Source organism: Callospermophilus lateralis, unplaced genomic scaffold (genome assembly GCF_048772815.1).
Source record: "Callospermophilus lateralis isolate mCalLat2 unplaced genomic scaffold, mCalLat2.hap1 Scaffold_139, whole genome shotgun sequence".
Classification (NCBI taxonomy): domain Eukaryota; kingdom Metazoa; phylum Chordata; class Mammalia; order Rodentia; family Sciuridae; genus Callospermophilus; species Callospermophilus lateralis.
In genome coordinates this window covers 2,069,192-2,081,448 of record NW_027512543.1, presented here as the reverse complement: position 1 = coordinate 2,081,448, position 12,257 = coordinate 2,069,192, and positions in this window count along the sequence as shown.

Here is a 12,257-nt window from a genome sequence, read left to right as displayed (position 1 = left end):
AGAATGTTAATAGTATTTGTATGAAAGTCAATGTTATTTTTTTCTTACAAGCATAAATACCAAAAGAAATTGATAAAAAATTCTTTAAAATTATTAAGGTACCAACTAATTATAACAAAATTAATGTTTCATTTACACTATTTTTATTAAACAGATGGAAGTCTGATGGCTTTGACAAATAGATAACATAGAAATCAAGATTCAGTGAGGGAAGGAGAGAAAGAGAGAAGCACACAGGCAACTTCACATAAAAAGTAGCTTTGAGGGCTGGGATTTGCTCGCCTAGTATGGGTGGGACGTGGGTTGATCCTCAGCACCACATAAAAATAAAGGCATTGTGTTCTGTCAATGTACACCTAAAAAGTATATATTAAAAAAGGAGTAGTTTTGAGTACTAAAAAGTTAATTTTTAACCAATAAATCTCTAAGACAACATGGATCTGAAAGTTTTTATAATTCTTACACTTTTTTTAAAAATTCTAAGTCAAGAACTTTCACACACACAAAAATAATTCTGAGCTAGAACAACAACAACAACAACAAAAAAAACTTTAAAAAAATGTTTAGGAAAACTGAGAGCTACCAAAGGTTTATATTGCACCAGAGCCAGTAAAAATGTGTTTAGGACAGCAAATATTTTAGTATATGAGAAGATAAATCTATACACAACATACAGAATGAACTTCAGTTTCACATAATTCACATTGTTATTGTTTGTTGTGAAGCTTTTAAGAAATACAAATATCTTAAAAGAAACAACTGAACCTTGCCAATATAGTAAGAATTCTTGCCAAAAATGAATGTATGTAGTTCTAACTCTTTAAGTATATTCTTTGCCAAAAAGAAAAGTTGTATACTAAATAAGATTTATTTAAGATTTCTAAAGTTAAATAGCAAAAATGCAATTGAATAGGTGATATTCTAAAATTGTTGGATCTTGAAATATGCATCTTTTTTAACAAATTGAATTAGGAATAATGAGATTTTAGAAAAATCTTATCAATTTTAAGGAAGCTTGCTACTTTAACTTAAGTACCTTTTAACTCAAAAACTTGGCAACTCAGAGATGTCACATGACTCAATTATATGCATGTTTAAAAACTGTATCAATTCAACACACACTCATTCAAATGCACATTTTACTGAGCACTATACCAATATCAATGGAGGTCATAAAAGCATTAAAATACTGTTGCTATCATGGAGGATTTTATAGTCTAGTTGGAAATTCAAGACCCTAGAAATAACAGCAAACAAAAGGAAGTGCATAAAATTGTAGCTTAAAAGAGAGTCACAATATTGGTGGGTGCTTAAACAACATTTTTGGCTATGAATTAGCTTGAGTATGGCTTCATTATTGCATTAGCATTCTTCAAATATAATACCATGCATAAAAAGCGCATAATTTCATTTGGAAAAACAACAACAATAATAAAATAATGGAAAATAATTTTATTCCCAGAGAGTGTTATTAAGGTCAAAACACTGAATAAATGAATCTATACAAAGTATTCTTTCATGTAAATGCTAAAATTAATTAAAACAAAATAGTCATGTTTAGTAAGGGGAAAGACACCAATAAGTTGTAAAAACATTAAAAACTAACATGAATAGAGAAAATCATCAAAGAGCAGCATTTGTTTTCATAAAAAAAAACAGTTTCTCCAATTAATAATTATTTTGAGTTTTGGTGAGTGGGGAAAAGTTCCAAATATCAGAGCTAAGGAGGAACTTTTTGAAAGCATCATCATTAGAGAGAAATGAGGAAATCACAATATGCGACTCTTTCATTAGAAAGGCCTGGGGACTCATCCAACCTGAAGGCAATGGAGGAGCCGCTGCCCTGCTAAATGAAACTCTCACAGCATTCAGATTTCACAGATCTTCTCTTTTCATTTTCATCCATTTTGCATCTTCTTTTTCTTTCTAATCTCATTTCTACTAGAATTTTAGCTTTTCCAATTAATTGTCTTACTCTTTCCATCTTACATATATGGTTTGGTTTCTTCACTGGAATTTTGGTTTTGCTTTTATTCTAAGATGCATTTCACTCAAATTTATTTCTTAGCTCTAAATACTACTCTCAGATTTTAAGCCCAGTTGAGCTAATTTTCTTTTTCTTTTTTCTCTTTTGATTTCTATATCTCCTATCAATATATTTCTTCTGAATTTAAGGTCAGAAAAGTTAGGGGGTAGCCTCCATTCTGCTTAGTCTGAAATATTGACATTTCCTCTTGCAAGCTTGTGTTTTGCTAGTGATCAATACAAAAGAGAAAAAACAGCAGAAATAATAAATTCATAACTCATTGCTATAAAATTTAAGTTCAGTCTTAAAACCAGTTCCAAAATAAAAATATAGTGACATAAATATGTACAAAAGATTTGATTTTATTAACATATTTTAACTGACTCATGTTTTCATCTAAAATATTTTGAGAGGTCTCCAAAAAAATCAATCAAAGTATACATTTATATTAACATCAGAAAACTCTTTCTCTCTATTTAAAAAGATGTCATCCACTCAAACTCATTTCTACCTCTAGTGTGGTGCCTTAAGGCCATCATATTTGATAGTCCTAAGAATAAATTTGGAATGCTTTCTTGGGAACTTTTAAATACTAGAACTTTTAAATACTAGCTTATTTTTTATTTTACTCTTTAGAGAGTACAATTAGTCTACATTGCTTTTCCCCTAGGATAATATAATTTTGGCAACTCTTCCATTCATTGTTCTTACCCAAGGTACACGTGGGCCACAGACTTTGAAACAGAAACACATGCTCCATTTGAAGGACAAAGGTTTGTTCTAGTCTAGCCTCAGTGAAACTTACAAATGTGGGGGCTGCATCAAGAAAATTGGGCAAAAAACTTGAAAGAAATAAAAACCATTCTCAGCTCACTAATGGAATGAAGAAATATATTTTTGTGTTTTATTATTAAAATGGGGACTATCTCATAATCTCTGAAAACCAGCACAATGTCAGAAAAAATTTATTGCTTAATAAAACCACAGCAACAATCACAGCTTACCAAGAATAACTCTGAGGTTTATTTTTGCCCTTCTCTAATCCAAAGAGTCTCTCTTATTTTTGAAGCATAGTGCTGTCTCTGGCTAATACAAGTTTCCCTAGCCAGTGTCTCTCACAGGCAGGTAATCTAAGAATGGCAGAAGGCATTAAGACTGTCATTGTAGGTTCTTTGCATGGCTTCCCATTATACAGGAAAGTACCTCTTAACTTCTCTGGGACTCATTTTTTTCTCCTCTTAATTTACAATAATAATTAAACTTACTTTTTAGGGTTTCGTGCGAAATTAAAATAACTAATAGAAAGAGTGATCCATGCACTTGTTAAATTAGTTTTCTTACTTCCCTTTATTCTCTCTGTATTAGTCAAGGTTCATTAGAAAAACAGATTCAATAGATTGTTTGCATGTGTGTGTGTGTGTGTGTGTGTGTGTGTGTGTGTGAGAGAGAGAGAGAGAGAGAGAGAGAGAGAGAGAGAGAGAAGAAGAAGAAGAAGGAGGAGGAGGAGGAGGAGGAGGAGGAGGAGGAGGAGGAGAGGAGGGGTAGCGGGAGAAGAGAGGATACAGCTTTAGTTTTAGGCATTTGCTGAGATTGATCATTCTAAAATCTGCAGAGCACTCCTGTGGCCTAGAAAAGAGATGATGATGTAGTTTCAGTCTAAAGGAAGTCTGGCAGCAGAATCATGCTTCTTTAGAAGAACTCAGTCTTTTCTCATAAAGCCTTCAGATGATTGGATCAGATTATGATAGGTATTTTGTCTTACTGAAAATCGATTTAAATATCAGCCACATCTAAAGAAATCTTCATAGCAACCTCTGTAAAGGAATTTCATCAAAATTTTGAGACTTATTCAAGCCAAGTTGACACATAATGTTAAGCATCACACTTCAATGTAGCAAGCAGTAACCACATTTCATGGCAAATGCAATCCATATATTCTATACTCTTGTATAGCAGAAAGTCTATTCCATTTTCTCAAAAGTAGGTGAGAAAATTCAAATCATAGAATAATGAAGCCACCTTATCTTAATGTAACTAAATTTGATTAAATATTTTTATTGATCATTTTGGTAGATATTCCTCTCCTAAAATTAATTGGTGCATCCTTTATTACCAGAAAATAGGAGGAAGTATGTGTTACAATAGTTTTCCTTATTTCTGTAATAAGCTTTCTTTATCTTAACAGAACCAGATAAAGTTTGGGAAGTCAGGAAATGTCTCACCAGAAGATCCTATTTAAGATTGGGAATCACATAGGGCTATATGTTCATTACACTTTGGAGGTGGGTTGACAGAAACTAATATCCTAGTAAAGGAAAAGCTTATACATAGAATCTGAGGCAATTGTGAGCCAGCAGGAGATGGGGATAAAGAGAAAAAAAAAAAGAGCCTTTCCACCACTCCAATATTAAGAAAAGGAGTCAGAGCAGTGGGAGGTGCTCTGGGAAAAGCTATGAAAACCTGGATTTTCATGAGGTTTCCTTCTTTGAGGAACCAAATGTCTTTTAGGACCTGTCTGCTTTGAGCACCACTTCAGTGACTTCAGATCATTACCCCTGCCCCAGGGTTTACAATTGTTACCTGCAGATAATATCATTACTATAATTACAATGTACAACATTCCTTTTATGAGAGAGAGAGAGAGAGAGAGAGAGAGAGAGAGAGAATTGAGAGAATTTTTAATATTTATTTTGAGATTTTGGTGGACATAACATCTTTATTTTATTTTTATGTGGTGCTGAGGATCAAACCCAGTACCCTGTGCATGCCAGGGGAGTGCTCTACCACTTGAGCCACATCCCCAGCCCACCAATATTCTTTTTTTACCTTTTTTAATATAAAATGTTTAAATAATTGGAAAAGTAGGAATAATATGACTACAAATACCTGTGTTCCTGCTTCTTGGCACTTAGGATCTTAAAATCTAGGACAACATTGCTTCTAAGCCCTTTTATTAGGCAGAACAAGGAAATATATTTAAAAAGTCATGAATTCTTAGAATGTCAATTCAAATTTATTTTTTTATATTTTTATTTTGTCTCTAACAATGAAATCTGGGTTTCTAATAACAATAACATGTAATGTGATATATTCCAACAGGTTTGACTTTGATTCTGTTTCTTTAAATTTATTCTCTGTTCCATTATAGGTAATAGTTTATATTTATTTTGTTTTTTTATCATTACTTCTTTTTTAATATGAGTATAATATACATGTATTCCTACTTACTTTTCCTTTTTTAAAAAAATGTTAAAATATAGCTGTGACCCCTGCTTGTAAATATAATTATGGATATTTTCAAAATATGGAGATAAAAGGTATCCCTGCACATCATTGAAAATGACTTCCTTATTGCTGCTTATACAATTTAGTATTTACCTTTGGTCTAACAATTTAAGACAAAATTACTTGTTAAGAATTTGTTTGCTCACTTATATTAAAAGTAGTTATCATGATTGTAAGGTTTATAATTTTATGGTTCTACTTTTAAATTATGCATTGTTTATCTTTCTTTTAAAATTTTTACAGATTGTAAATCCAGGTTGCTTCTGGATTATTATTAAATGAAGTGAATTGGATTATCCATAATGAAATACTGCAGTGAAAGACTTTTATAACAGCATGTGTCTAGATACAGAAAAAAAGCCATGCATACTGGAAGAGGGGCAGTTACATTTTATATGTGCTTTATTCACTGTGTCTTGGAACACTACTCACAATGTAGAATACTTTGTCACCTAAGGTGTTAGGATTTTCAGCACAAGGTAGAAGATAGCCATACAAAGACTGGTTGTGTAAGATCAATGTTGGGAAATTGGAAATGGCAAAACATCCAAATCCAGGCATTAGAGTCATAGTCTAGGGTATTGGAATGAGAAAATTATTTTAAATCCTCAGCCGGTGTAGACACTTCAGCAGAGGGCTTGGAGTTCTCAGTCTAGTGCTGACACCTCCCTTTTGGTTGCTTTAGACTTAGGCCCAATGCATGCTTCTGTATTTTGCTTACACCATGTTATGGCCTGCCTCTTTTTGACTTCTTGCAATATCAGTGCCCATTGTCCACTGTGTGATGCCAAAACCAGCATAGCCAAACTAGTAGGTTCCAGTGAGGGACAAAGAGGGATGAGAAAAATAAACATACACACACACACACACACACACACACACACATGATTTTTAGGCTTTGGATTATCTGTTGAGTATGATGATCCTGTGTTTCAGTCAGGATGTTGAGGAATGTCACTTAAGTGGAAGTGGTTCCCCTTAAGAGAAGCTGCAAGTATTTATTCATTCAGCCCCTCAATAAGTAGTTTTTGAAGACTTACTATGTGCCAGACACTGTGGTGGGTCCTGGAAATATGGCAGGAAGCAAAACAAATAAAAATAAACATCTTCATAGAGCCAAAATCCATTTGTGACAGGATGTAAAAAAACTTAGAGGGTGGAAAAAGCCGTGCAAGTGAATGGAGAGGATAACCGTGTGGTTTCAGTTTTATATTAGTCTCACACATGACATGATTGACAATCATTTGTAAGCTTTCTGATTTCAGAAGTAAAAGCAATGCATTTTTAAATTTTTACTTTCTAAAAATTTTCCTTAGTTAAGGAGTCACAATGATTTTATAGTACTCCCCCTAACCTGTGGGTGATATGTTCTAAAACCCCAAGTGAAAACCTCTGAATATAGGTTGGGTTTTTCCATGTACATTAATATTTATGATACTTTATAGATTAGTCACAGTAAAAGATTAATAATAATATGTAAAATAATAATAATAACAATACACTTTAATAGTTTGCACTTTGGGGCCATTAATGGTTACTTGAACATAAGCACCTGCAATACCAATTCTGTAATGGATATGGTTACTGAGTGACTAATGGGTAGGTGGCACATGCAGCATGGGTATACTATACAAAGGAATACTTCATGTTCTGGTCTTGATGGAATGAGATGGAAGGAGATGGTGAGATTTCATCAAAATACTCAGAATGGAGCATAACGTAAAACTTGTGAATTGTTTATTTCTGGAATTTCCTATTAATATGTTCAAGTTTTATTTAACCAGTGAGCACTGAAACTGTGGATGAGGGGACTACTGTAGTAAGAAAAACAGTGGAACAGAATCTGGGAGACCTGTATTCCTCCTGAAATTCTTTAACTTGGAGACTGTGTTTAGCTTAGCAGGTCCAGAGGGTGACATCTCTCCTCTTCTGTAAGGTAAAATGTAGGCTGAGATGGTTTCCAGAGGGAACTTTTGGTCCAATTATGTGACTAGAGATTCTTGACATCAAACATAAAAACCAAATCTTTCTTTTCTTTTGTAGGTTTGTGTGGTATATTCCCAGGAGCCAAAGTGGTGGTGCAGGGCAGCCTCTCTCTTCTCCACCTTCCTTCCTGGAAAGGGCATATGGGTTTGGGCACTTTGCTTTGCATCTCCTGGAGCCTTCACCAGCTGTTCTCTGTTGCATTCCCTCAGTTTGCTCCTGTGATGGAGCAAGTCCATTTGGGAAGGGTGGCTGCAAGAAAGACAGTAACAAGAGTAGAGAGGAACACTTATCTTCCCAGAAGGGTAGGTTGCTGGTCCGGCCTCAGGTTGCAGAGATCAGATTGTGTGCTCAAGTGTGTGTTCCTTATTCTCCTGCTTATCAAAGTGGCTTCAGGTGGAGAGAGAGATCGTAATGAGCTGGTGACTGGGTGGTGACTGGGCAGTCTTCACTGACTCTGGGGCCACATGTCACATTTACTAGAAAACATGAGCAACAAGTCAGTCTCAGCATTTTGTGATAATGTTTCTAGTTTCCTTCTCAGAGTAAGAGATTGTGAGTTTAATAAATAACTATGAGTACTCTTCTATTGAAGGAGGAGCAATACCAAGTAACCTTCAGTTGCAATAGGAGGGTTCTCCTGAATAGATAGAACAATGTGACAGCAGGAATTTCCAGATATTGGGGATTTATAGGTACTTAAGAAAAAAGTAGATCCTTCTCCAGCTTGCAATTTTGCATGTTTATAACCACAATTGTTATTAAAATAACTTGTTTTGAGCTCTTGGGGACTTTCTTTTTGTATTTGGTATTTTGATCTAGGTGTATTGAGACAGGAGAATAAGATGATGAAATTAGGCAATCACCTTTTCCTAAACTTTATGAGACAAAAGATGATGTACATATAGGCATGATGAGGATACAGGGAAGAGACTAGTTCACATTGAAATAATCTGGTAAAGTGGGCTGTTATTTGCCTTAATCTGAAGAAAAAACATTGTACTTTTTTGGTACTGGTTTTGTTTTGTAGTATTGAACCCATACATGCTATCCTCACCCATGCATGCACTCTATCACTGAGCTGCATACCAACCCCCAGCCTGATATTGAACTTATTATCCAATCTCAGTATTTTATTTCTTCGTGCAAAATTGGCAAATACTAATTATTGCAAAATCCATCTATTTACAGAAACTTTCATGTAATTCTGGTCTTATACCAATGTTGATATTTAAAGATCATAAATAGAATTTTTTCACAGATTTGTTCATTATGTCTCAACCACCAAATCCTCATTGAAACACTTTTTTAAAAAAAATTTTTGGGCTTCTTTGCTGAAATTTTTATACCAACATATGCTCACCATCAATTTATGTACTATATGTATATTTATATTTGTGCTTTTTACATAAAAATAAAGATTTTTTTGTCATTCTTCAAGCATAATAATTATATAGGTATGTTTTAAATGAGTATATTATTCAAAATTTTTGTTTGTAATGGAACTATCTCTGTTTCACTTTTAAGAATCCAGGTTGATGTAGAATATTTTATGCAGCTTCCCTATAGAGCAAAATAATTCAGACAGTATTGCACAAAACTATTCTGTGAAGACAATGCTGAAATTGTGTAAGTACAGCTTCTTCAATAGTTTGAATCATTAAAAAGTCTTAAATTAAGTGTTTATTTGAAATCTATTTCTTGTCGGGAATGCTAAGAAATTCAGAGGTCTCTGTTCTGCAAAAAGTGGCTTCTGAGTCACTGCCAAATCTGGCTGTGCAGCGGAGTCCCCTGGGCAGCCCCATCTCCAGAGGCTTAAGTTGGGGTCAGGGAATGAAGAGAGGGCCTATGCTGCTTGCCCTTTCTAGTATTTTTTAACTTATAAAAAGTAAGAAGTTACCTATGAAGAAAATATACAACACAATCATGGCCATGAAAGGTTTATTAACCAGGCATGGTGCTGCATGCCTGTTGTTCCAGCTGCTTGGGAGGCTGAGGTAAAAGGATCAGTTGAGCCCATGAGTTCAAGGCCAGCCTGGGCAACATAAATCTTGTCTCAACTAAGCAAAAACCAAATATTTATGGTATTCCTCTCCAGACCTGTGTCCTTCCTCCTATGAGGACTTGTGGTCTATTAAGCATCTCAGTAAAAAGATTTATAATTTTCTTCTAGATCAATAAAAATTTTTAATGTATTATAAATTTGCTGTAGCTATTATGAAGGCAATGTTTTTACCTATATGTTTTTTCCTAACTGGTTATGATTAATACATACATAAAAACATTTATTTCTCTATGTTTATTTCTTATTCAGCTACTTATTAGTGCTTCTGTTTATCACTTGCTTGCTGACTGGAAATTTCTAGTCCTGCCTAAAGCCCACAGGTCCCACATGTTAATGTTTTAATTTCTCTAATTGTCTAGCTTACATGATTATCAGCAAGTCACTAAGTTGTAGGTTTTATGCTTATATTCTTCTTGGATGGACCAGGAAGCTGCTGTCGTCCTACAGAGGTTGAGTCTCTATGGTGGGTGACAGTCCCTGGCAAGGTAAATAAAACTCTCTTTTGATTTCAAATTCAAACTTACAGTGTTTCCTGGAGTGCCTCTCCATAACACTTCCATTCCAACAAATGCCATAATTTCATTCTTCTTTATGGCTGAGTATTAAGGAATATATATTTTTGTTACAATGTATTTTTACACATTAGTTTATACAGCTTCATACATGTTCTTTTAAAATACCAACATGATTTGTTTAAAAATTGAGCACTTTGTGTAAAAATTATAAAGTTTTTAGATTAATAAAATTGTAAAAATATATAAGAAGTAAGAATAACAGAAGTTCAGAGTAGACTAGAAGTTACCAAAAGCTGCAGAAAGAAGGGGGGAGAGATGGGAAAGGTTGGCAAAAAATAAAATAATAAATATCCCCAAGTCATTTTTAAATGAAGAAACTTCACCAAGTGAAGCAAAGCAATTTATTGAATAACTTTTTTTTTTTTAAAAAAGAACAATTCACAATCCAACAGCACAAAAGTAGAAGAATAGGGCCACAGGATCAGGAGGCATTTACAAACAGAAAAGAGATGTGAGGTACAAAAACAACTCAACTGGTTACAAAGTCAGCTTTTCAGGTTGCAAATGGTGTTTGTCTCATTTGGTCACTTCAGACCTCCCTACTATGGTTGACTGGGACTCTCTGTTAAAAAACAATACTCTTAGTTTCATTTCAATCCTCTAAATACTAAAATAGATTGCAAATGAAGGTTCATTTCACAGTAGCTTTGGGGGTAGGAGAGCAAGAGAAGGATGATGTGTACACAGAAGACATGGAGCCACACTATCCCTCCAAGACTCTCTGTTTCCACATGGAATTGTAACCAACAGATGCATATATGGCTGGTTCTTGTTGTGGTTCCCTGCTTAGATTTTGGGGAATCTCCAAACTGTTTTCCAGAGTTATTGTACTAGTATGTAGTCCCACCAGCAGTGTTACAAGTGTGCACTTCCCCAACATTCTTACCAGTATGTATCACTGTTTGTATTCTTGATTATTACCATTATGCTTGAGTAAGATAAAGTCTTAGTGTAGTTATTATTGTTATTAACATAATGGCTAGAGATGTAGAAGAGTTTTTCATACATATTTTGGATATTTGTATTTCTTTCAAGAAATTTCTGTTTAGTTCTTTTGCCCAGTTATTGACTTGGTGTTTTTTGTTTGTTTTTGTTTGTTTTGTTTTGTTGTTGTTTCTTTGTTTTTTTTAATATTTATATTTTAGTTGTAGCTGGACATGATAACTTTATTTTATTTATGTTATGTGGTTCTATGGATCAACCCCAGGGCCTCACATGTGCTAGGTGAATGCTCTACTGTTGAGCTACAACCCCAGCTTGGTGTTGATTTTTTTGAGTTGGTTATTTCTGTTTGTTAACCCCTATCAGTGAATTAGCTGTCATTTTTTTCTCCAATTGTGTAAGAATAATATATTTTTGTATTGAGATTTCTGACATGTAAGATAAATATCTTTCATTTTATAATAAGAGAAGACACAGGGACCGATTATATATATATATATATATATATATATATATATATATATATATATATATATATATATATATATTACTCTGAGTCTCTCAGTTTTAAGCAGGAATGCCTGACATTGATATCTGGGATTCTGATTCCATAAATAGAAAAGAATCAAGACAACTTGTATAACATGGAGGAAACTTTCATGTCATTGGAAAGCTCTCGAACAGAACTCTATTCCTTCTACTTGAATTCTTCACATGTGAATATCTACTGTGAGAAATCAATGTAAAATAGGTGTTAAGCAATGGTAAAGCTATTTCTGTAATACTGGACATACAATGCACAATTCTGTACATTTTATCTGAGTAAAACAAGAAATCTTTCTGATGAGGGCTGGTATTTCTGGAAAAGTAGACATTTTTTTTTAAAAAAATGATTGATTTGCCCTACTAGTGAGTTGAAAATTTAGCTTGTTAATTAAATATAATACTTACATCCTTTACTAATATGTGTTAGGTAATGGGGCTAATGAGATAGAAGGTATAGTTCATGGCCTCTAGACACTCTTGGTGGAGGTAGGTGCAGATTACTTAATTCCAAGATGCCATGATGAATGCTGTGTCAGAGGCAAAGATCTGTGGAAACAGTAAATGTTTGAAGCAGTTTTAGAAATGATTGGAGTTCATGTGTCCAGTCTAGAAGCATTTCAGAGTGAAAGAGCAGCACATATGGAAGCAGAATGGAAAGAGAAGGGAGTGGCTACTCTTAATTTGCATTAATATTATATGCTTTCATTCATACAGTATTTTGTAAGGTTAAGTTCAGTTGGGAAGTAGTAATTTTGTGAATAAACTATTTTTGTTGTTTTTCAGAGTGGCCAAAAACCACTTTTACTCTCCATAAAGAAAAACAGACACATAATGG